General features: G+C 32.3%; 1 protein-coding gene across 1 annotated transcript in view; it reads right to left on the bottom strand.

Moving 5' to 3' along the window:
- Positions 1-24772, bottom strand: part of LOC111513797 (cathepsin B) — a 65514-nt gene that overhangs the window by 16797 nt on the left and 23945 nt on the right. The window lies entirely within an intron of this gene.

Raw genomic sequence — 24772 nt, 5'->3', positions numbered from 1 at the left:
TGGTAGCTCTCAAATTGAAATCAGATTCTGAATGCTCTATTCATTTTAATGAAATTATAATCCAGCAGCTTGACGCTATCAAACTTTCTTGATTTTATATAATTTATAGAATCATGCGGATTTGTTTACGATAACATTCCAGAAGGGCTTTAAAATTTCTGCTAACGCAGTAGTCGGTTTTAAAGAATTGTCTAACCGCATGACACTCAAAAAAGATGCAAACTGCAGACACGTGTTTCTAGCTCACTAGCTGTCGTCAGTACGGTATAACCAAGTGCAAGGTTAGGCAACAATTTATATGAAAGTATACATATCGCTGCCTATAACGCATTCATCTACAGAATGCTAAGGATATCACTTTGCAATGGAGCCCGGAACAAAAAAAAGGAAAATTATATATCTACCAAATAGCAAACGAAAATGGATATACCCAAAAGACAATAGATACATTAGAAAATGGAATAAAAAAATACAGAACAAGCATAAAACTACTCCAACGGATAAAACAACACAAAGATGAACTGCATTCGCATAAATAGGCCATTAAACCAAAAAATTGACAAACATTTTCAAACCCTTGAACATCAACATCACTTACAAGCCGAACCCGGAAATAACACTGAAAGTAAACAGCTATGAAAAAGAAGAAGACAAAAACCTAAACAGAGTGTTTAGCATACAATGCTCGGACTGCAACAAATTCTATATGGGCCAAATCAAGAAAAACTGATCCAAAGGTACGACGAGCACAAAAAGCATACATAAACCCATTAACATATAAATCAAACCTCACTATACAAAACAAACATAACTTTCCCCCACCAGAAAACATCAAACTCATAAAACAAATCAATAAAGGAAACCGTATGAACATCTGGGGAAACCTGAACATCCATAAATTCAAAAGCAATAATTCACTTATTGAAGAAAAAATACAAATCGGAACACAACAAGACCTAACATTCAATATACTTCACAAAACAATACACATTTCTCGGCCAATACCACGATGGACATTGAATTATGTACCTATGTTGAACTTTCTGTATGATCTTTTCATTTTAATGGAATTATATTCCAGCAGCTCGACCCCATCAAACTTTCTTGATTTGATATCATTTTTAGAAACATGCCGATTTGTTTACGATAACATTCCAGAACCGATCGGGGCCCCATCATCAGTACTGGGCATGGTCTCTTCAGAATGGAGAGTACCTACTGTTTGAGTATCACGACCAAACAAATATAATTTCAGCTAGTCATGAATTCTTCCTGCACTCATGAACTCTTTCTGGGTCGGATCAGCAAAATGAAATTAATTTTTGCTTTTCATAGTGGGAAATAACTTTTGACGGATCTTCCAAATCGAAGACGTTGCACAGGTGCCTGATGGTTTTACTTCAACTTTCTGCGCGGCATTAGCTGGGTTTATTGTTGTTTTTACGTCGGGTATCTCCCTCACGTACCTACAAAGTTGTAGGTCTGGATGATAGGCAAGGAGTAAGGTGTTTTCAACTGAACCTGTAGCATGTTATATTCACCTCTCCGGAATATTAATCATCATTTCGACTCCCCACCTCACATGAGTATGAAGGAATAGCAAGAGAGTTTGATAAAAGTTATACTTACTTGAACAGAATGTTGATCAGAAATAAAGTTTATTCATTCCGAATTGTATTGCATCAAGAACTCTATGAAATGGATAATGATACCAGAGTTCGGTATTGCGAACATTTATAATTCATTTACCGAAGAAATGACTGAACATTTTGGAATATGTTTCGTTTTTTGACGAGTCCACATTTAAAAGACATGTCATGGTAAATAGACATAATATGCAACAGAGATGGGAGAAGAGGATAACAAAAACATATGGTCGATAAATGTTTGGGAGAGGGCATAATTGGGGACCAGGTCATAGGACCATATTTCTTTGATGGGCCTCTGAATGGACAAATTTATTGAGATATCCTCCGAAATAATTCATCAAATTTGATGGAGAATGTACCGATTGACACAAGGCATAGGTCATGTTACAATTATGATGGCGCGCGTCCCCACAATCAAAATGGTGTTGAATGAATTCATTTTTTGACAATAATTTCAATATAACTTCTGAACCATCTGGTATAAACCCAAATGACCGTGTATATATTTGGAAAGCACTCTGCCCAAAAAATTCGAACGAGTGAAACTATCTGAAGTATTCTAATTAAAACAACATAGACTTGGTCTGTCACATATTCAGGACACACTGTATATTAGTAATAATTGAAACATAGCTTATTGATCTCTACTACTTTTTCCCAAAATATTTTCTTGTAACTCTAATAGGGAAGCAGCTATCATTGATGCACCTGTATAGGTATTAGGTTCCATTTTATAGCAAAGCAAACAAATTTTGAAGAAACAAAAAGAGTGTTTCATAATACCTTGATGGTATTATGATGGTATGTTATTTTTGAAGGTGGGTTAGGTTGGCAAAAAAATGATAAACACTTCGTTGTCCTTTTATTATCAGAACAGTTCTCGAAGTTCAGCTCTATACTAAAAGAAGACATTCGTCAAACACAATTGTACATAATAAATGAATGTTTGAATTCAACTACGTTCTGATGATGTTAGTGTTAATTTGGAAGTTTCAGTTTAATGAACATTTGAAGGTATAATGGGTTTTTTTCTGATTGATTCAGCCATTACTTGATGAAAATCCACAGTAATTTCATTAACTACACCTTACGATTTGATCTTCGCTTGTGAAGATCAAATCGTAAGGTGGAGTTAATGAAAATATGTGTTTTTCCTATCTAAAAAAGCCCAGCAAATGAAATAAATACTAGGAAGAAAGTTTAAGCAAATAGCCATTAGGGCTCAACTTTCGCATGAAACTGAAAAGTAACGATGTTCTTCACAAGTAGTTCACTCAATGAAAACGAATCAAACTTATTTTCTACCGATAAGGTTTTAAAATTATAGTTTTAAATTTATAATAAATTGATGGATGTAGCCATTACTACGTGGTAGGAAATCATAATGAAGAAAAAAGTTACTGCAGTTTCTTCCTATAAGGAGGTAACTAACAATGATTGATTATATTAGCCCTTATTTAACACAACTGTAGGTAATAATAGAGGTACTTAGCTTGATTGAGTACCTGAATTTCATTTACTAGTGACAATGCGGATATGCTAATTTGAAAACCGGTGAGTAAACTAAATCGATTTGATCATTCAACAAGTTGCATTCGCAATGTTTATGCTTGTGAATTTCCAAGGATTCCAAACAATATTGATGAACTACTACTGACAGAAGTTTGGTTGAATAAGGACATAAACTCTATCGTACTCCCAGGATATAGGCTAATCTCAAGTTATACACGACAGATTCATATTCACGGTGGTATATGCATTTATGCTAAGACCAATCTTGATTTCCACAACATCTGTGTAAAAGATCTCTGCGCTGAGATAGATGCAGAATTTACGCTGTTTGAGCCTAAAAATAAGAAGATTACTTTCTACAAATCATCCGATAGTGATAGTAAAATTTTTCAAAATAATCTGGATAGAATATTATCAGAAAAAATAAAACCCACTAGTAAGGAACTGGCTATCGGTGACTTCAATTATAACTTTGAAACCGATGATAACAAAGCAACTGAATGCAAAAATATTTTTCTATCACATGCTATGCTAGAAAAAGTTTCTGTTGACACCAGGATTACTAAATCCGGTGGAACGAATCTATTCACAAACCCCAATAATATCATGTGTCGACCAATGACAAAAAAATATATTTCAAGTTTCACTGCTGCTTCAGATGAAAGGATCTGGCATATATCTCATTTAGATCCAAAAGCACAAGCTGCTCATATAGTTATATCTCTTTCAGGTCGTTACAAATATCATTTTCCTGAAAAACAGGTAAATATCTTTGAAAATAACTTAGCGAATCTATTCAATCTATGTATGAGTAAAGGTATTTTCCCAGATGAAGTGACACCATCTGTAAAATAGGATATCCCAACAGCCACTTATCGGCCACTTTCCATAATATCAGTCTTGGGGAAAGTTTTCGAGGTTATTCTAAAGGAAACGTTGATTGCTTTTTTGGAGAGTAACAGTATATTATTAAATAATCAGTTCGGCTATAGATTAGGAAAGTTGACAATAACAGTTTTATGTGCGTTCTATGAGACTGTGTCGGATGCCTTTGAACATCGGGAAGCGAGATTGTACGATCTAACGAGAGAATCCGATACAGTCGGTCATGATATCGTTTTAACTAAACTCGAATGGTATGGAATTATAGGAGTTGCCTTGAACCTCCTCTCGTCCTACTTGGCAAATTGTACCCAGTATGTAAAATCCGAAAACTAGACGTCCGCGTGTCATGCAGTCAACTTTGAAGTCGCACAGGGTTCCGTCTTAGGGCCCCAACTATTTATAATTTATTTCAATGACCTGCCCTCGAATCTGGACCAGATAGTTACATCATTTTTTATGCTGATGATGCAACCTATACGGGGTTCTAAGGTGGTTCACCACTATAACTTTTTTACTATTGGAGGTAGAAAAACGAAATTTGAGGGTTGTGTATTACAGTTCAATTTGCATTTTTTGACATATTCACTTGCTTTACCGAACTTCCGGTTTGACCGGAAATGACCCCAACTTTCGATTTTTAAATGGGACATTCTATATATTTTTACTTATTTCGATTGAGAATGACATTCCAAATCTAACAATACTTCACTTGTCAATATTTGACCAATAAAATCATTTTTATTTGTTTTTATTTTTTGATCTAGAATGTGATGGATCGTGTAAATTGCTTCATTCTTGATCAAGTAACATGGGAAAACTACGAATTTGAGGCTTATGACTTCACAGTCGTTTTAAGAATTATTTCACAGTCGCAAATATGAATTTTTCCAGTTGACTTGATTTTTTCAAATGGAAACGGGGTGGCTCGTCGGCTTTTTGTGAAAGATCATTTTGTTATGAATAATTTGATGCCACACATTTTTACTTTATTTTCTCTATTTTTCTGAATAATTGCCAATAATTGAAAGTCGCCAATCCACTTTCCTGGGAAGGAGTCATTCAGATGTTCTCTTACGACTTGAGAATTGTGAGGTGGCGTTCCATCTTGTTGAAAATAGATTTCAACTTGGTTAGCCTGTGGCAAATATTCAATGCAATCATTAATTTGATTTCTAAGGAACTGTATGTATCTTTCTGCAGTCAGTTGTCCGTCAAAAATTATTGGCTGCAAAAGTTTTCCTCCGATAATACACATCCAGCAATTGAAACCAAATAGCTCTTGAAAATTTCATTCTTGCATCAGATGTAAATTTGTTTGAGACCAGTACCTTTTATTATTCCTATTGAACATACCCAACTTGGTGAATCGGGTTGCATCCCAAAAAATAATTTTGAATGGAAAACGTACAGCTTCTCTGTATTTAGTCAAAAACCAGTTGCAATAAGTCAATCTTCGGTTGTGATCGTTATCGTAAAGATGTTGCTGTGATTGGTACTTGAATGATCGATAATTATACAGTGTGTAACAACGAAAACTTAACAGAGCCGTTTTTGAATATAAAAAGTAAGATTTTTAAAAAAAGCTCGGACACATCGATTTCTAATTAAAGGGGGACACTTTTCAGACTAATCAGATTTTTGGTAGTACGCACCCCCTCGGAGGAGTGCGTCCGACGACCCTTATTTAGATAGGGAAAGTAGGTCGAGTGGCACCTTGTTTTAAAGGTCTTTCGAATAGCTTTACAACTCTGTTAAAAGAAAATTTTTGTAACGATTAGTTTTCGAGATAATTTGAAGTTAAAATTGCCATGTTAATAATACATTAGACAGACCACTCGGTAACTTGTATGTCTAAATAAAAAATTTTTCGAGCAGTTCTTATCAGTTTTTTGTTAAATAAAACCCCTTTTTTAAAATCAATAGCCACTCCTCTTCTTCCAGTTTTCATTAGTACATCGTTCGATTGTTTTGTTTAAAAGGGTCGTGTATTGTTATTTGTTTAAAAATGCCTTACACTACTGCTGAAATGGTTTCAGTTATTGCTTTATTTTTTGGCAACGACCAAAATGCTAATAGAACATCAATTTTATTCAACGAGCAAAACCCTAGTAAACGCCTAAGCAGAAATCACGTTCTGGATTTGGTCACAAAATTCAGGGGGACAGGTTCGGTTTTGAATAAGAAAAGAAATGTTCAGAAAAGGGTAGTGAATTACGATAATCCGATTGGAGTGATTGGTGAAGTCATCGCCAATCCCAGGTTAAGTGCCAGAGGTTTATCAGCAATGGCCGGAATAAGCCATATGAGCGCATGGAGAATCCTTAAAACTCAATGGGGATGATTTTGACCGAAGACAGAAGTTTTGTGAGGGTATGAGTGAAAGATTAATGCAAAATCCCAAACTGCTTTATAACATCTGTTTTTCGGACGAAAGCTCATTTTATTTAAATGGTTGCGTGAACCGTCGTCACAATTGCCGTTATTGGTCGGATGAAAACCCAAGACAATACGCAGAAATACACACCCAACATTCCCAAAAGTTGAATGTCTGGGCCGGAACATTAGGCAATCATATTATAGGTCCATTTGTCATTGATGGAAATTTAATCGGTGATTCTTATTTACAACTTCTTGAAGAGGCAATACAACCTCGTATAGTTGAAATAATTGAACAGAATCCAAGATGTCAAGATGAATTTATCCATTTTCAACAAGACGGTGCACCACCCCATTATGCCCAGCAGGTTCGAAATTTTTTGAATAATCTTTTGGAGGACAATGGATTGGCAGAAGAGGTCCAATTGAATGGCCAGCACGATCACCAGATTTAACACCACTGCACTACTTTTTGTGGGGATATTTAAAGTCTAAAGTTTATGCTACACAGCCAACCAATTTGGATGAATTACGTCGTAGAATTATTGATGAATGCCGAGCTATAACTCCTGAGATGTTGAATAATGTAAGAGCGAAATTCAAACAAAATCTTTATTGTTGCATGAAGCAAAATGGCGCACATTTTGAACATTTACTCTAAATTTCTTATGTGAGTTACCTTTATTAGGTGTTACTTTTTTTGTGTGTGCTTTAAAAACAATTATTGGGATTCGTTGTGTAGGTAAGTTTTTAGTATGATTCACTTTTTTATCAGAAGCATAAAATATCCACGTCAAAAGGCAACTTTCATAAGGAGCTGCCACTCAATTTACCAAAAATGTAAGGTTTGTAAGCAAGCCCATCCCCCGAAAAAATATCCTCGTAATAAACAAATAATTCTTACTTTTTTACGAAATCAAATGGACACGTTTTAGCAGGTTGTCATAAAAAGCAAAAATTTATTTATTTTTATGAAAGTTCTGAATGTAAATTGTACCTTAAAAACAATTTGATTTATTTTAAAAAGAGTTGAACTCAATAAAATTACCTTCAAATCTTCAAATTATCTTAAAAACTAATCGTTACAAAAATGTTCTTTTAACAGAGATGTAAAGGTATTCGAAGGTGTCACTTGACCTACTTTTCCTATCTAAATAAGGGTCGTCGGACGCACCCCTCCGAGGGTGTGCGTACTACAAAAAATCTGATTAGTCTGAAAGGTGTCCCCCTTTAATTAGAAATCGACGTGTCCGAGCTTTTTTTAAAAATCTTACTTTTTATATTCAAAAACGGCTCTGTTAAGTTTTCGTTGTTACACACTGTATTTGTGAAGAATTCTCCAAACGGACGAATAACTTATATCACACTCAGAAACAATTTGGCGAATTGACGACGTACAATTCACTGCAACATAGGCCAACACGTCTACTTCTTTTTCTTCACCGACGATGAAGTTATTGGCATTTTCTTTTGGTTCATTTCGTATTTTTCTTTCCAGTTTTGGAAAATAATTCCGAGTGGGATGGCGACGATTAGGTAACCTCTGAGCATCAAATCGAGCTGCATCAGTTGCATTCTTTTTTGTTTCTCTGTAAATTAGCAACATGTCAATTTTCTCGTTTCTAGTATAATTTGCCATATCTAATTATAAACTACACAACAAATACATTTTTGAAAGTGACAGCATATTCATTATTCTATTTGTTTAGGTAGTCCTAGCAACAGCTCCAATTGTTTGTCAGGGATAACTAAAATAACAGGACTTAGTGCATAAGTATACCGAATAGGTATTAATTGTTATTAGGTATGATCGTTTCTTGCAATTATTGAGAAAAATAGAGAAAATAAAGTGAATGTGTATGGCATCAAATTATTCGTAAGAAAATCATTTTTCGCGAAAAGCCGACGAGCCACCTTTTCATTGAAAAAATCAAGTTAACTGTAAAAATTCATATTTGCGACTGTGAAATAATTCTTAAAATGACTATGAAGTCATAAGTCTCAAATTCGTAGTTTTCCCATGTTACTTTGTAACAATTCAAATTGTCACAGTTGGTTACTTGAAGATATAATTGAAAGAAGAGTAAATAAGTAGGACAGCCTGTATGATACCAAGTGTACATCGTATTTACAATAACTCTATTATACAGAGACCATTAAAATGTTTTGATGTCTATAAAATTTTACATTTGGCAAAATCAACAATAGATTATAGGAATATTCACTATGCGACACATTTCCACTTTTCACATAACAGAAGTCTCTATCTCTTCGAATTATTTGACAAATAATAAAAGAATTCAGTTAACCATACCCCAACCTTGGAATTATTCAATTCAAACTATTGAAGTTCACTGGTATATCCTTCTTTATTTAAACCCATGGCGTTTTTGCATACCTGTTGTTTCTGTTGGAATTAAATAATTTGTGGACGCAACACTTGATTTGTATCATACACACACGATAAAATCTCTACCTGTATTTATACCCTGGACCCGGATGTCACGCAGGTAGCTATAGCTGCCTAAGTGGTCATGTTAGATGTAGCCTAGGAATTCTAGGTCTTCTAACTGGAACCACAAATGTGCGGTTGGCTTCTGTTGTTGACTCCTTGCGTATGTGTTGTTTCCTGCTTTCGGCAAACAAGTGTTGCCCATCTTTACACTTGGCTGCACCGCGCTGATGAGGCCAATAGCCAGAAACACGTGTCCGCGGTTTGCCCCCCCTTTTGTTTGAGTGTTGTGTCCACGAATTATTTAATTCTTGATTTGTATCATACACACTCGATAAAATCTCTACCTGTATTTATATCCTGGACCCGGATGTCACGCAGATAGCTATATATATATATATATATATATATATATATATATATATATATATATATATATATATATATATATACATCTCTCTATCAATACTGCGTCTTTACAAATTACGGGTATACTGCGTCTTTACAAATTACGGGTATACTGCGTCCCCCAGAACCAATAGAGCTAGAGTAAATCTGTTTGAAGTATATTAAAAACCACATAATTTTGGGTGGGGCATGATATCACAAAAATATTTTTCATTGAATCTGAAATATTCATTTCTCTTTCATTGTTTTATCATTCGCGAAACCTTATATTGGTCTATGTTTATTGAATCCATTGTATATTAATCTAATATATAAAAATGGATGCTTGTTGGTTGGTTGGTAAGTGATAAACTTCTACATCGCTCAATCGATCGTGATGAAACTTGACATGTATAAGATTTTTCATAGAGAAGGTTTTCAGGCTATCAATGTTTCTGTAACTCACCACGAGATGGCGCTGTAGAAAACTTTTTTTAAGCAATGTTTTATAAGGCTGCGCACGCCTAAGTTCGTTGATTCTGATTCTGTCAAAACATTGGAACAGCAGCGATACAGCAACATAGTACTAGTTGTATATACTGAAGTTATTCATGCGTCCTACATGAATATTCAGTTTCAGTTATTCAACAATCCTGCATCTGCCTTGTTGCCATATTTATTATCAAAGATAACTTATATTTTTGCCAGAAGCCTCCAGTGTGGGATTATTGAGATTATTGCAAATGTGGAGATACTTATTTCATTCAAAGTTATAGAATATTTCTTGGTTTTTCCGATTGGTTTACGATTTGCAAATGTGCTTGTCTTTACTATAAATTGAACCTCTAGAGTTTGACTTTTGAATTAAATTTTGTATAATTTCACGGAAATTGAATGAATGAATAAATAAACTCAACTGACATGGGAAAAAAACCCATATCGACGTGGACAGTTTCTAGTAAATAAGTTTTTGGTCACTGACACCAGACAGCATATTTTTTCATTTTATTATGTCATATCCGACCTTGTTGTTTATGTCACTTTCTGTTATGTACAGGGTGACCCTCGAGTGATGACTTCAGTCTGAGAGCTTGCATCAAAAAGGCTGCCCTTTAACATATAACAAAATAATTCACTAGATATTGTTGTTTTATGAGTTTACAAAAAAAGTTCGCGATGGCATATGCCTATTTTTCAATGGATGCTTATGAGATCCATTTCAATGTTTGAAATAATGGTAACATATAAATTAAGTAATTGGAGAACTATTTAGACGGAGAAGAAATAATTTCTTATTGAATAAATGCGTTACTTGCCTTAAGCATTTTATACACATTATATTAGTTACCTTTTGCCATGTAATTCAAATGAATGTTTAAGAAGTTGTTGCAAAATTGAAACTATCACACAGGAAAATGAATTTAGGCGGCCTGATAAACCATTAGGACAGATCTGATGAAGATAGGTTCCAAATGCATTGGTTTTGTTTTCCGTAGTGAACAGATTTTAAACAGACAGACATATTTTGAAGGTTGAGGTGTATCTTTACTTTTTGTTGTCTATAAGTAGATATATTTTCACCTTTTTCAAGTATACTTTGGTCAAGTGAATTTTATCAAATGACAGATTAGTAGTAGCTGAGGCATTTGCTCAAAGAGTTCGAATGAGATAATATAGTTGAAATAAGAGTATATATTGTGAATCATAAGGGGTCAAAGGAACTTGCTCTATATATCTTTATTAATTGGGAGCCTCATCCACAGTAAAAGGACTTCGAATGGTCCACAATGTTCCAAAACATCACACAGTAATAAAGACTGTTCTGAGATGTTTCACAATGATCTGGTATGTTTCGAAATATTTCTGAACGTTTCACACTATTCTCAAACATTCCAGAATATTCCAGAATATTCCAGAATATATGCTCTTGGTAAAACTTCCTCATCTCTTCACAAGCAAGTTATCCAGATAAAAACGAGAAGTTTTTTCATGGATTGGGCATAGAGAATTACCACATCATATAATTATCTCCCTTTATCGTGGGATGCGCCCGAACATTCCTGATTATTTCCAAAAGTTCTATCACATTTCAGAATACATGATTTTTCTCTGTTATCTGAAGGAAAACTCTTTGCCTTCTCTAGATCATTTGGCAATGAGTTCTCTTTTTCGTCGATACTAGTAATCTCCATCAGTTTAAAATTTTTGTTAGAAATACAATTTTCTCGGCACATTTCCATTTCAGCATGCTCATTTTCATCAACAACCGTTACTTCTTCCAAGGGTTTTCAACAAAACCACCTTTTCTTAATTTTTGAAGGACATTTTATAAATTAAACCGGTTTCCTCTGAAATATCAAAAGTATTAGTAGAGCTTATTTTGTTCACTATCGATATAAAATTGACTATAGATGTATGATGGAATTGGCCGATACTTGATGAAAATCCATAACACTTTATTGTGAGATTTTCACTTAAAAATTTTACGAAAACGCAACACGTATTTCGCCATACAATGGCTTCTTGGGGCGTTATCTTTACTAACAATATTCCACATATTCAATGCTTAATATATCTAGTTTTACAATTAGACGTACCTACATTTCAAGTACCTGACTTTTACCTAAGTTTGTGATGAATTAAAATTTCTGAGCTTACGTCCCAGTTTCTCACATTTGAAAAAATATATATTGAAGGGGAGTAATTCAATTCTAATTGCTCATTCAGTAAATTACCCGAATTCCTGATTCTATTGATTTCTAAAAATTCTAGAAGATTGAGTTTCAAACTCTCCTCTTCTAACTGTAACACGTCGCTTTCATGATTGAACTCATGTCCTTCTGCTAAAAGGTGGTTTGCAAATGTGGAATTGCTCTTTCTATTTACAAAACTACTTCTATGCTCCTTAGAATAGAAAGACCAATTCCACATTTGAAAACCACCTTTTAGCAGAATGACATGAGTTCAATCATGAATGCGACGTGTTACATTCAGAAGAGAAGAGTTTGAAACTCAATCTTCTAGAATAGAATCAGGAATTCTGGTAATTTACTGAATGATCAATTGGAATTGAATAACTCCCCATTACTAAATATTTTTCAAATGTGAAAATTGGGAGATAAGCTCAGATGATTCAATTCATTACAAACTTAGGTAAAAGTCAGGTACCTACTTCTAATTGTGAAACTAAATATATTAAGCATTGAATATGTAGAATATTGTTAGTAAAGACACGCCCGAAAAAACCATTGTATGGCGAAACACGTGTTGCGTTTTTGTAAAATTGTTTAGTGAAAATCTCACAATAAAATGTTTTTTAAATACGTTGACTATGAATGGTCTTAAAAACTCAAGAATCGAAAGACAGAGATAGATAGATAGACAGTTTATTTGACTATATCATATACATATGCATATTCATAGCAAGTCATTTGGTCTCAAAAGATAACGAGTAAACTATTTAGTAATACTGTAATGAATTTGAAGCCGGCCCTGACCGATGTTCCAGTCAGCAAACGCATGTCTGATCGCGAAACAGCGGGAAAGGTGTGGATGGGTCCCGAAATCCGCAAAGAAATCCGGAACATTCGTTGACGATATAAAAAGGTCGCTCTCCGTCCTGAGGAGCAGTCTGTACTTAGAAAGTGCATCGTGCGTTTAAAGAAAGGAAACTAATTGTGAAGATAAGCTAAACGTTAGTTACTAAGTGTTGTATATGAATTAGTTGTGATAGTGAAATATTGTTAAAAATAAATTTGATTAAGAAAGTTAATTCATTAACTCGTTACAATACACTACTACACTTTCAAAAGTAATTGCAAAATATCACATCACATAAACATACAAAAATATAAGAAAAATATATTAAACAGTTAAACAAACAGTACATAATCGGTAAGTATGTTCTCGGAGGCTAAAGGTCACACCTTGAATATCTTCCAAGTACCTACTCATTAATGAGTAGAAACTGTTTTTTAGCAAATACGATTTGATGGTTCGTTTAAACTTATTCACACTCATCGTTTTGATTTGATGGGGCAGTGCATTGTTGAGACTAAAATCTAAAGAATTTTTTTGTGAAATAGAAAGCTTATATCTAGTCAGAGTTTCTAGTGTTATGATGGTGAATGTCAGCATGTGTAGTGATGTTGGACGATGTGTTGTGTATTTCAAGGAGTGAATTGTAAATGTATAGGGACGAAACAGTCAGGATTCTGAGTTTGATGAATAAAGGTCTACACGTATTTCCATACTCTAGATTACCTAATATTCTTATTGCGTTTTTTGTTGAATGAAAATAACATTAGCAGCCAAAGATTTTCCCCACAATAAAATGGCGTAACCCATATGAGACTGAAACAGTGAGAAATAAACTGTTCTCAAAGTTTCGTAGTTTGAAATATGCCTGAGCTGTCGCAGAAGAAATAATATGCTCGACAGTTTATGATTTAATTGATCAATATGAGTGTTCCAATTCAGTTTAGAGTCTAAAGTTACACCAAGAAGCTTCACATTCTGGTCTAGTTGTTAACACTGACGGATCGTTACGAGTAGCCTCTTGTCCTCATTAAGTTTCAGATTGAAGGCTCTAAACCATGTTCCAACTTTTGCTTCAATTTCTTTAGATCGATCTAATAAGACGTGGTTATCTGGACTTGAACATATAAATGACGTATCATCGGCAAAAAGAACACATTTGCAGGGAGTTATGAAGTTACTTAGCTCATTAACATAAATAATAAGTAAAAGTTACCCCAGGACAGATCCTTGGGGTACACCATGATTCATTTCCTTAAAATCCGATGTACTATTATTGAAACGAACTGCCTGAAATCGATTTTTCAGGTAGGATTCAAAAAGTGAAAATGTAACTCCTCTTATTCCATAAAAATATAATTTTTTCAGTAGAATGTCATGATCGACACAGTCGAAGGCTTTCGAGAGGTCGCACAACGTGATAGCTGTATGATTCCATTGTTCAAGGCTTCGACTATGCCACTGATTATATCCATTACCGCTGCCTTGGTTGAGCCACCAGCTCGGTAATTGTTTATACATAGTTACTTTCCAAAATGCATGTTTTCAAAAAAGGATCTTCCACTTATCAAGCATTTTCAGTATTCTGACACCCCGACCACTTGTACTCATTTTTATCAAAAATGTACATACACGAACAGATATTAAATGTGAATTGAATACTAACAACTGACTTCCGTAGACAATCTGCAGTGTTGCCAAATTGATGAACGCAGCATTATTATTAAATTGAAATTTAAATATTCAAAACGAATATTTATGAGCGCCTCTGGCGGCATTCCTTCCAACTGAAAATATTCATTTTATTTCAAACTTCCTTGAATTCTGCGTCCGAATGTAATATCAATATGCAGCAATGTTTTCTGATTGGCTGTTGGAAAATGGTCCGATAACCAATCCTCCAACAGAAAAATGCGTTATATGAGGTAATGCAATGGAAGGAGATGGAAATTGAAAGATTGTACTGCTGCGTCCGGCATACGGACGCAATAGTGCGGTGGACGCAGCATCAGATGTGAATTGTCATCATCAGGGAGCTAGGATGATAGCCTTTGAATTAATACAGAACTTAAGTTAATAATTGAATACTTACAATGCTAGTGAGATTGGTCGCAATTGAGTTGGAGTTAAAATTAAAATATGAACGTTGTAATCATGATAAAAACAAATAACAACTATACATATACAAGACATATGAATTAATATATATATATATATATATATATATATATATATATATATATATATATATATATATATATATATATATATATATATATATATATATATATATACAAAGATTTTATATATATATATATATATATATATATATATACAGTGTGACCCATTTAAAATGGAACCACCCCTGTAGAATGTGCATTTTTCAATCAATCTTAATTTTTTTTTATTGAAATAATAAGCATGAAAAACTGTATCTTGACACTAACTTTCACAATTTTAGTTTCATTTCCAAGGCACTCTATGGTTTTTTTTGTTTGTCAAAAACGGCAAAAGTTTATTAGGCAATTTTTGTTTTCAAATTTGACTACACCACTGGATTCGTAGTCGTTATAAATCAAAACTGTCAAATTTTCCTTAAAAAATATTTGTTAACAACGAAGTTACGACAACTTCAATTTTGGAAACAAAGTATTTGTTTGTAATTTTTATTCAGATTATAGACGTATTTGAGATCTGACAACACTGTCATCACCAAGTAGAACACCAGTGAATTTGTACAGTGAAAATCCGAAGTCAACAGCTCAATGCGTTCTATAGTTATAACTCCTGAAAATATGGTAATGTGAGAGATTTGTGGTGCAAGCGTTTTGTAATAAAAATCTGACTACGCCACTGGATTTGTGGATAATATTCCCTTAAAATCATTCATTTGAGTGTAGGTTACGAGAAGTGAAAATTAAAATAAAAATTGAATAATTGAATAACAGAAAATTAAAAGTTCATTTTCAAGTTACGCAGTAGTAGACCAAGTTCAGAATCTCATGTCATGGGATCTCCCAATTGCGCTTTTACCAAATCTTGATAGAATCTTGACGTATTAATGGTCATACTTGTAAGCTTTTTGGAAGTTTCCCAATAATAAATAATAGTACATTTGTAACAGCGCACCTGGAAAATCACATTTTATGAGATTCTGAACTTACTCTACCTTCTTCTATAGCTGATGAAAAGAAAATGTATACAAACAAGTTTCAAAGTATTTATTCAACAATTAATTGCCATTAAGAAAAAACTGATACTAAAATAAACATTGATTTAAAACTAAACATTCACATTTTTGTGGCTTCTACCAAACCTCCATTAAGTTCAATACATTTATCGTATCTCTTCCGAATATTGTTTACACTATTTCTTATTTGTTGAACTGTAATTTCGGCACAAGCTTGTCGTATCCTTTGCATGAGTTCAGCTCGATTCGTTGGTCTTGTTCTGTATACTTTTTGTGTCAGAATACCCCACAGAAACAAGTCTAATATTGTTAGATCAGGCGATCTAGGTGGCCATTCAATTAAGTCACTACCTCGTCCTATCCAATGATTTGGAAACTGGTTATTTAGCCACTCTTTAACAATCCTCGAATTGTGCACGGAACAGCCGTCGAGCTGAAAATATAAATTTACTTGTTCCGCAAGAGGCATTTCATCTATTTCGTCCGATAATTGGTTATTTAGAAATTCCAAAAAATTTTGCCCGTTTATGTTTCCATCAAAAAAATATGGACGTATTATTCTATTTTGTACTATACCACACCAAACGTTAACTTTTTCGGAATATTGACTTTTACAATTTATGATCCAGTGCGGATTTTCCGTAGCCCAATACCGAGCATTTAGCGATGAAACTACCCCATTGGTGCTGAAAGAAGCTTCATCACTAAACATTATGCAGTTTAAAAAATTTCTTGTATTCAGGTACTCGCCTTGTGCCCACAAACAAAATTCCATACGTTTCACTTCATCACCTGCCTTTAAAGAGTGAAGAAATTTAGGTTTAAATGCTCTCATTTTGTTTTGTTTAAGACATCGTCGAATAGTCTCTCTCGGTAAGTTTAAATCCAAACTGGCGATTCGTAAACTTCTGTTTGGGTGGTTTCTAAAATAATCTAAAACAGCACCTTCGTTTAAATTTCTTCTTCGGTGATTATTTTTTAAAATATGTTTGCTGACTGCACCGGTTTCTTTAAATGTTTTGTTAATTTTACTGACGGTGCTTCTGTCAATGGGAAGTCGATTTGGATGTCTGTGATTAAATATCCTAGCTGCTTCTCTTTCACTATGATAATTGTCCCCAGAAATTCTCACAATTTCAATTCTTTCTTCTAATGATAATTGCAAAGCCATTATTAAATGCACGTAACTAACAACTATTATTTTATTTATGATTAACTGTCAAAATCACAGCCTACTGTTGATTTATTATAAAACCTTTGCATAATGAGTTCAGCTTCCTCAAATTATTAATATCTCCTCTAAAAGATTGTTTTAGCTGAGTTATGAAGAATTTACAGGGAACAATTTTTGTCCTGCTCTCTGTTTTATTATTGAATAAATGATTTCCATGCTTTAAATCAATTTGATTTTAGCGGCTATGCGGAAGAATGTACTAAGTACTGCATAACTTGAAAATGAATTTTAAATTTTTTGTTATTCTGGAATACACTTCTCGTAACCTACACTCAAATGAATGATTTTAAGGGAATATTATCCACAAATCCAGTGGCGTAGTCAGATTTTTATTACAAAACGCTTGCACCACAAATCTCTCACATTACCATATTTTCAGGAGTTATAACTGTAGAACGCATTGAGCTGTTGACTTCGGATTTTCACTGTACAAATTCACTGGTGTTCTACTTGGTGATGACAGTGTTGCCAGATCTCAAATATGTCTATAATCTGAATAAAAATTACAAACAAATACTTTGTTTCCAAAATTGAAGTTGTTGTAACTTCGTTGTTAACAAATATTTTTTAATGAAAATTTGACAGTTTTGATTCATAACGACTACGAATCCAGTGGTATAGTCAAATTTGAAAACAAAAATTGCCTAATAAACTTTTGCCGTTTTTGACAAACAAAAAAACCATAGAGTGCCTTGGAAATGAAACTAAAATTGTGAAAGTTAGTGTCAAGATACAGTTTTTCATGCTTAATATTTCAATAAAAAAAAATTGAGATTGATTGAAAAATGCACATTCTACAGGGGTGGTTCCATTTTAAATGGGTCACACTGTATATATACACACTGTATGCTATATATATATATGCTATATATATGCTATATATATATATATATATATATATATATATATATATATATATATATATATATATATATATGTAATATAATATAATAATTTTTGTCAATAAAAAGTAAATAGGAATATATTTCACTTAAATGTTGTAAGTCAGTTTTTTTATTTAAACAATTTCGTGATTGCGAAATGTAAGTCATTTCAAGGAATAATCTTTTAGAAACATTCCTCTCTTTAGTCAAGATTTTTACTGAGTTAAAATCCATTACATGTCCATTATTATAAACATGTTCACTAAGGGCACACCTTTCTGGATGAAGTCTACAATCACTTTTGTTCGCAGATATTCTGTCTTTTAATAATCTGGCAGTCTGACCAATGTATTCAGCACTGCAACTTAAACAGGGAATACTATAAACTAATTGAGATTGAAATTTTATTGGGATTTTATTTTTTAAGTTTGAAAAAAGGGAATTAATTGTTAAAATAGGTTTATGTGCAATTTTTATATTATCAATATTTTTGAAAATTCGTATGGTTTGGGTGTAATTTCACTGGTATAAGGTAAGGAAGTAAAAAGATAATTATTTATCTGAATTTCATTATTATTATTATTATCATTGTCCTGACTTGGAGAGATTGAAGGACGAACGTTATGATTTATTTCATTAGGGGACGTGTTAAACTATATATTGTTTATTAAGGTTTTAGGATATGAATTTTGTAAGGAGGATTTTGTCTGTTCCACCATCACTTTGGAGTAGCCATTTCGTTGAAGTTCATATGTTGCGTATCTCTACGCTAGCTTGGCTGAATACATTGTTGGACAACATGTATGCTTCTTTGAATTTCCTCTTAAACCAGTGTTCCTCCATGTGTATGATCTCCGTTGATCTTCAACGGAATGGCTATTCCAAAGAGATGGTGGATGTTTTTTACATAAAGAAGGCACTCCATAAAGTGGCAACATGGTAATGGCGAGATGCTTAATTTCCTGAACAGTGGTTTACAGTGACATGTGTTTCCCCAGATTATCAAGGCATACGTCATTATGCTATGGAACATAGCAAAATATGCCAGTATTAGACGGTCGGTATTCACATTCAGGTTCTGTTTCCCGAGAGCGTGAGTAGCTGTCGCAAGGCGATTAGATAGATCCTTAATATGAGGAGCAAAACTTAGTTTGTTATCCAGTTTGTTATCCTGAAAACTCGAAGTGGTCCTCAGATGGTGCTCATAAAAAGACTCTGTTTTTTGATTCATTAAGGAATAAATAATTATAATTGAACCAGTTTTTTGATAATTCTTTTGCATGGTTGAGAATTTGTGTAATGCGTTGTTTTCGTGGGATTCACTAGTTATACCAGGTGATTCTCTAAGGTGGCTCACCCGTATAACTTTTTTATTATTGGAGATAGAAAAACGAAATTTGGGGGTTGTGTATTATAGTTTGATTCACATTTTTTGACATATTCACTTACTTTGCCATACTTCCAGTTTGACCGGAAATGACCCCAACTTTCGATTTTTAAATGGGACATCCTATATATTTTTACTTATTTTGGTCGAAAATGACATTCTTAATCCAACAATACTTTACTTGTCAATATTTAAAAAATAAAAGCATTTTTATTCCAATTTTTATTTTCTGATCTAGAATGTCTTGGATCATGTAAATCGCTTCATTCTTGATCAAGTTGTAATTGTTTTTTTTTTGGTATTCTTCTTTGTGCCTACGGTTTCTCAGTATTTTTTTGAGAGCAAATGGTTCGTGAGTTAACAAATAAAAAATTAGAAGTTGAAATTATTTCTAGTTGAGGAAATGGCGCCAGTTAGTTTGAGCTCATACGTGAAAATTTAGACTATATACATAATTAATTAACTAATAAATCAATTATGATTAAAAATAGAGTATCAAGAAAAGAAAGAATATTGTTGAGACTTATAATATCTTCAAATAAACATTTTACATATATACAATAAAAAAAATGTATCATGAATGATTCGCAAAATATCATTTTGACGTCCGTACATAAAACAGTAATCTGGCGTCACCTAGAAGGAGTACGTTTATTAAAAAACTAACCGTATATATAGATTCAGCGATTTTTTTAGACCCCACACTGTTGTAGGCACGTTTTATCTCATACTTCATGTATATATATATATATATATATATATATATATATATATATATATATATATATATATATATATTTCACTCCAAGGTGAATTTTGACTTCTGTACAAAAAATAATTCCATAAGGAAACATTTTGGCGTCATACAAGGTTGCCAATTTTTCAGCATTGACAAGAGATATGATTTTGGCGTCTTATTTGCACATCTACTATCATTATGGACTCAATGTACAAACAAATTTATTAAAAGTTTAATTCATGTAACATTTGTAGCAATCGTGTATGTAATCAATTGAAAGATATTTTACCATCATTAAGACGCCATAATTTATAAAAACCTATTGAAATTTTACTACAAATTGCAATCTGCTTACAAACTTTTATTTTTCGCCAGTGTGGTGGGAGTCTTTTTCTGTTTTGAAGTGACTGCATTCAGAGAATAATATAGTTCAGTTTAGATTTTGTGTTGAAAGAGAGACGTTGTATTACTGTGCTGGCAAACGAAACTTGGGAAGATGTATACATATAACATTCGTTCAAATCAGTTGATATTATCAACTGATTTGAACGAATGTTTCAATGCGTTCTATACAACATATCAGTATCATTACCATAATGCGTTTCCACTAAGAAGAGTCTCAAACAATTATAATCGTAAAAGGGACAAACCGTGAATTTCAATAGAAATCAAAGAACTGCATCAAATGGTATGTGACATGTGCAAATTAGGTAAATTTTCTAACATAGCAACTATCAAACAAAAATATATACAACTGAAGAACTTATATACAGAAGAACGGGCAAAAGTGGGATACAACAACAGAATTATAAATGGAATAAAATAAAAATTAATGATACTTCAGAACTAACAATCAATGGTAATACTATTACAGATAAAACAACAATAAGTAACCTTCCCAATACATTTTTCATTGACATAAAAACAAGTCAACCTAATACAAATGAATTGAAATTATCTCCTTTCTCATACAACAGCTTATTCTTATATCCAACATCACATATAGAGATCCAAAAATAATTAATAAAACCACTAAAACTACAGCCTCAGGAATAGATGATATACACGGTAAATCTCTTAAAAGTGTCAATGACATAATTTGTCAACCTCTATCATTTATTGTAAATAAATCTTTGTGACGGCATATATCCAGAATCACTGAAAACATCAAAGTCTATACCCATATATAAAAACAAGGGCTCCAAAAATGACGTAACCAACTATAGAAATATCTATTTGCAATCGCAAATTGCCAAAGTTATCGACTATGCCTTTTATTTGCGACTTCATAAATTTGTTGAACACTTTAAACTCATACCAGAATGTCAACATGGTTTTAGACAGCAAAAATCAACATCATCTGCCATATTCGAAATGTGTGACATCTAAAAAACCTCAATGATAAGAAATTTCCAATTGGTTTATTCTTTGATCTATCCCGGGCATTCAATACAGTTGACAACATTTTATTACTTGAGAAACTGTATAGAATGGGAAAAAGAGAAGTAGCCAATGAATGGGTAGCATAATATTTATGTCGAAGGTGGCAAATAGTGGTGATAGATGAAATAAAATCACAATCAGCTTCTGTATCATTAGGAGTTCCACAACTCCGGTCCGCTTCTCTTTATAATATTTATGAGTGATATTGAAAATTCATGTGTATCGCCACAAAAACAATAATTTATGCTGATGATACGTATCAAATAGTAGCAGAAAATGAACTTCTCCTCTCTGTTCAAGCTGCAAATAAAACTGCTGATGAATTTTCACATGCACAAATAACGGTCTACTTGTTAATGTAAATAAAATTGTTCTCATGAATTATCAACAAAAGAATATCACTAATGATCATTGTTCACTAATAAAAATACATCACAGATCTGTAGATCAGGTGAATCAATATAAGTATCTAGGATTAGTAAATGATTAGAAGTCAACTTGGCAAAAACACACAGATTATCTAATAACAAAACTGAGTAGAGTCTGCTTCATAATAAGACAACTACATGGAACAGTATCTCTAGAAGTACTCAAATTGGCCTATTTCGGATTAGTACAATCTAATATCTCAAATGGGTTAATATTCTGGGGAAACTCAGCATACCTATCAAAAGTGTTTATTATCCAAAAAAAATAATTAGATGCATCTCTGGCATACATTGTAGACAATCATGCAAGACAGTTTTTAAAAATATAGCTATTTTACCACTACCGTCTTTATATATTTTGCTCATAACTATGAATATCAAAAGAAATGAATCACACCATACAAAAAACAGTACTATAAATGATCACAATATTCGCAGAGGAAATGAACTGAGACTACCTTACTCACGATTAGCCCTTGGGCAAGACTCGGCAAGCTATCAAGGAGTCATATGTTTCAACAAAGCAACTAGGTTACTAGATAGACCTTCAATAGACCTTCTTCTAGAAAATGCCTTTTACAATGTCGAAGAATTTTTAGATTTGAATGCTTTTTCTTCAGTTTGTGTGACTAGTCTGATAAATATTGATGTTATATGTGTATGATATTTTAATGATGAATAAATTCTATTCTATTCTATGGTGAGTTCTAGAGCTTCTATAATTATGGATTCAGCGAGATCCTTGTGTAAGTATATTTATTATTACAATCATAACACTTGGAAAATTATTCCCGTTTTATTAATTATATCTTAGTTACATTAACAGTCATTTATGTAACTTATATTTTAGTTTTTAGCTGTTTCAAAATATTTTTGATAAAAAAATAGATGCAAATCTTGTGTTCTCTTTTTTGATTTTATTATTACCTGTTTGGTTGTTTGGAGCTGATTTTAAATAGAAACTTTTATATGTTTTATTATATTTTATTAACCTTACTATTATTTAGGTCATACTGGATTTATATTTTTCAAACAATTTCAGTTTGGATTAGGTAGCTAAGCTGTTTCAAGAATACACTATTACCGAAAGTGGTAGGAAATGTTCTGAAACAGAAAACTAATTTAACATAAAAACTTTTAGACTAGGATTGATAATCTAATTCAAATTTGTCTGAAATAGAAGCTGGAGAAGCTCATTTCTATTGAGATTCTATATTTTTTGGATTATTTCCGATTTTATAGGGAATAATTAAGATTTTAATACTTTGGGACTATCATCCATAAAATTCTAAAAACGATAATTTAGGCTAATAATAATTTTAAACAGTTAATATTTTTCTGAAAAAACATAAAAATTTAAAAAAATTATATTTGGGTGCAAATTGGTATGCTACTTGAATCTCATAATCATAAATATTCACTTATAATGAATGCCTTAAACCCGAAAATTCTCATAAACTACCAAAAAATCCTAAACAAACCAAAAAACTAATATATTCTAATAAACTGATAGTCAAAATAACCTGAAAAAATTACAAAAAGATTTTAATAAAAATTTTCCACCAATATCAAAATTTCAAAGTTATTAGTTTTTAATTGTTATTTTATAAAAATATATTGTTTACTTTATATTATGAAATTTATTGTTCTACACGTTACTTTGTGGAAACTATACATCTTTGAAACGTATTATAAACAGAAGTTTATATTAATTTCCACCAATTTTTAATGAAAAAATGTTTTTATCAAGTAATCGCTAAATAAAAACATTTTTTCATTAAAAAGTGGTGGAAATTTAAATAAGCCTTTGTTTATAATACGTTCTACTTTTAATATTACTTTATTCGATTTTATTTAATAAATACGACAAAATATGACAAGTGGCGAACTGCCACAATGTAACTGAATTACGTTTTCCTTCACTTTATTACTATAATAGTGGTGTATCTTGATGCCATAATGATAGTAAATAATCCCATTTGTATATAGCTATATATCTTGAGGTTGAAATGTTATTCACTAAAAATTACTCAAAGAGTAATAAGATTTCGAGATCGACCAAATATCAATATACGGTGTTGCCAGATTTTCGATGCCAAAATGTCGATAGAGTGAAAGCTGGATATACATCTATAACAGCGCCAATGTGGATAAACCCCAAACTGATTATATATGAATTTTTACATTCTACTATCATTTGGGCACTATATATATATATATATATATATATATATATATATATATATATATATATATATATATATATATATATATATACATATACATATATATATATATATATATATATATATATACATATACATATACATATATATATATATATATATATATATATATATATATATATACATATACATATACATATATATATATATATATATATATATATATATATATATATATATATATATATATATATACAGGCTGATTCACGGTGGATAGCACATTAGACGTTTCTGGTGAACCAGACAACGGATCACTTTGAAAATTTAATGGAGGGCATATTCGGACATTCTCTAGCCAACTAAAATATTTTCGACAATGCGGTGTTGCCGCTTCTATTAGAAAGCAGTAGCAACTTTGATTTTTCAAATGGAACACTCTGTATATAATATTATTTTTGGAATCTCCAACAATTGCCCGACAAC

Source organism: Leptinotarsa decemlineata, unplaced genomic scaffold (assembly GCF_025532065.1).
Source record: "Leptinotarsa decemlineata unplaced genomic scaffold, Ldec_3_MD MMD2_tig00000035_RagTag_RagTag, whole genome shotgun sequence".
In the NCBI taxonomy this organism is placed as follows: Eukaryota; Metazoa; Arthropoda; class Insecta; order Coleoptera; family Chrysomelidae; genus Leptinotarsa; species Leptinotarsa decemlineata.
The sequence above is the reverse complement of the archived record's forward strand: the minus strand, read 5'-3'. Positions and strand labels throughout refer to the sequence as shown.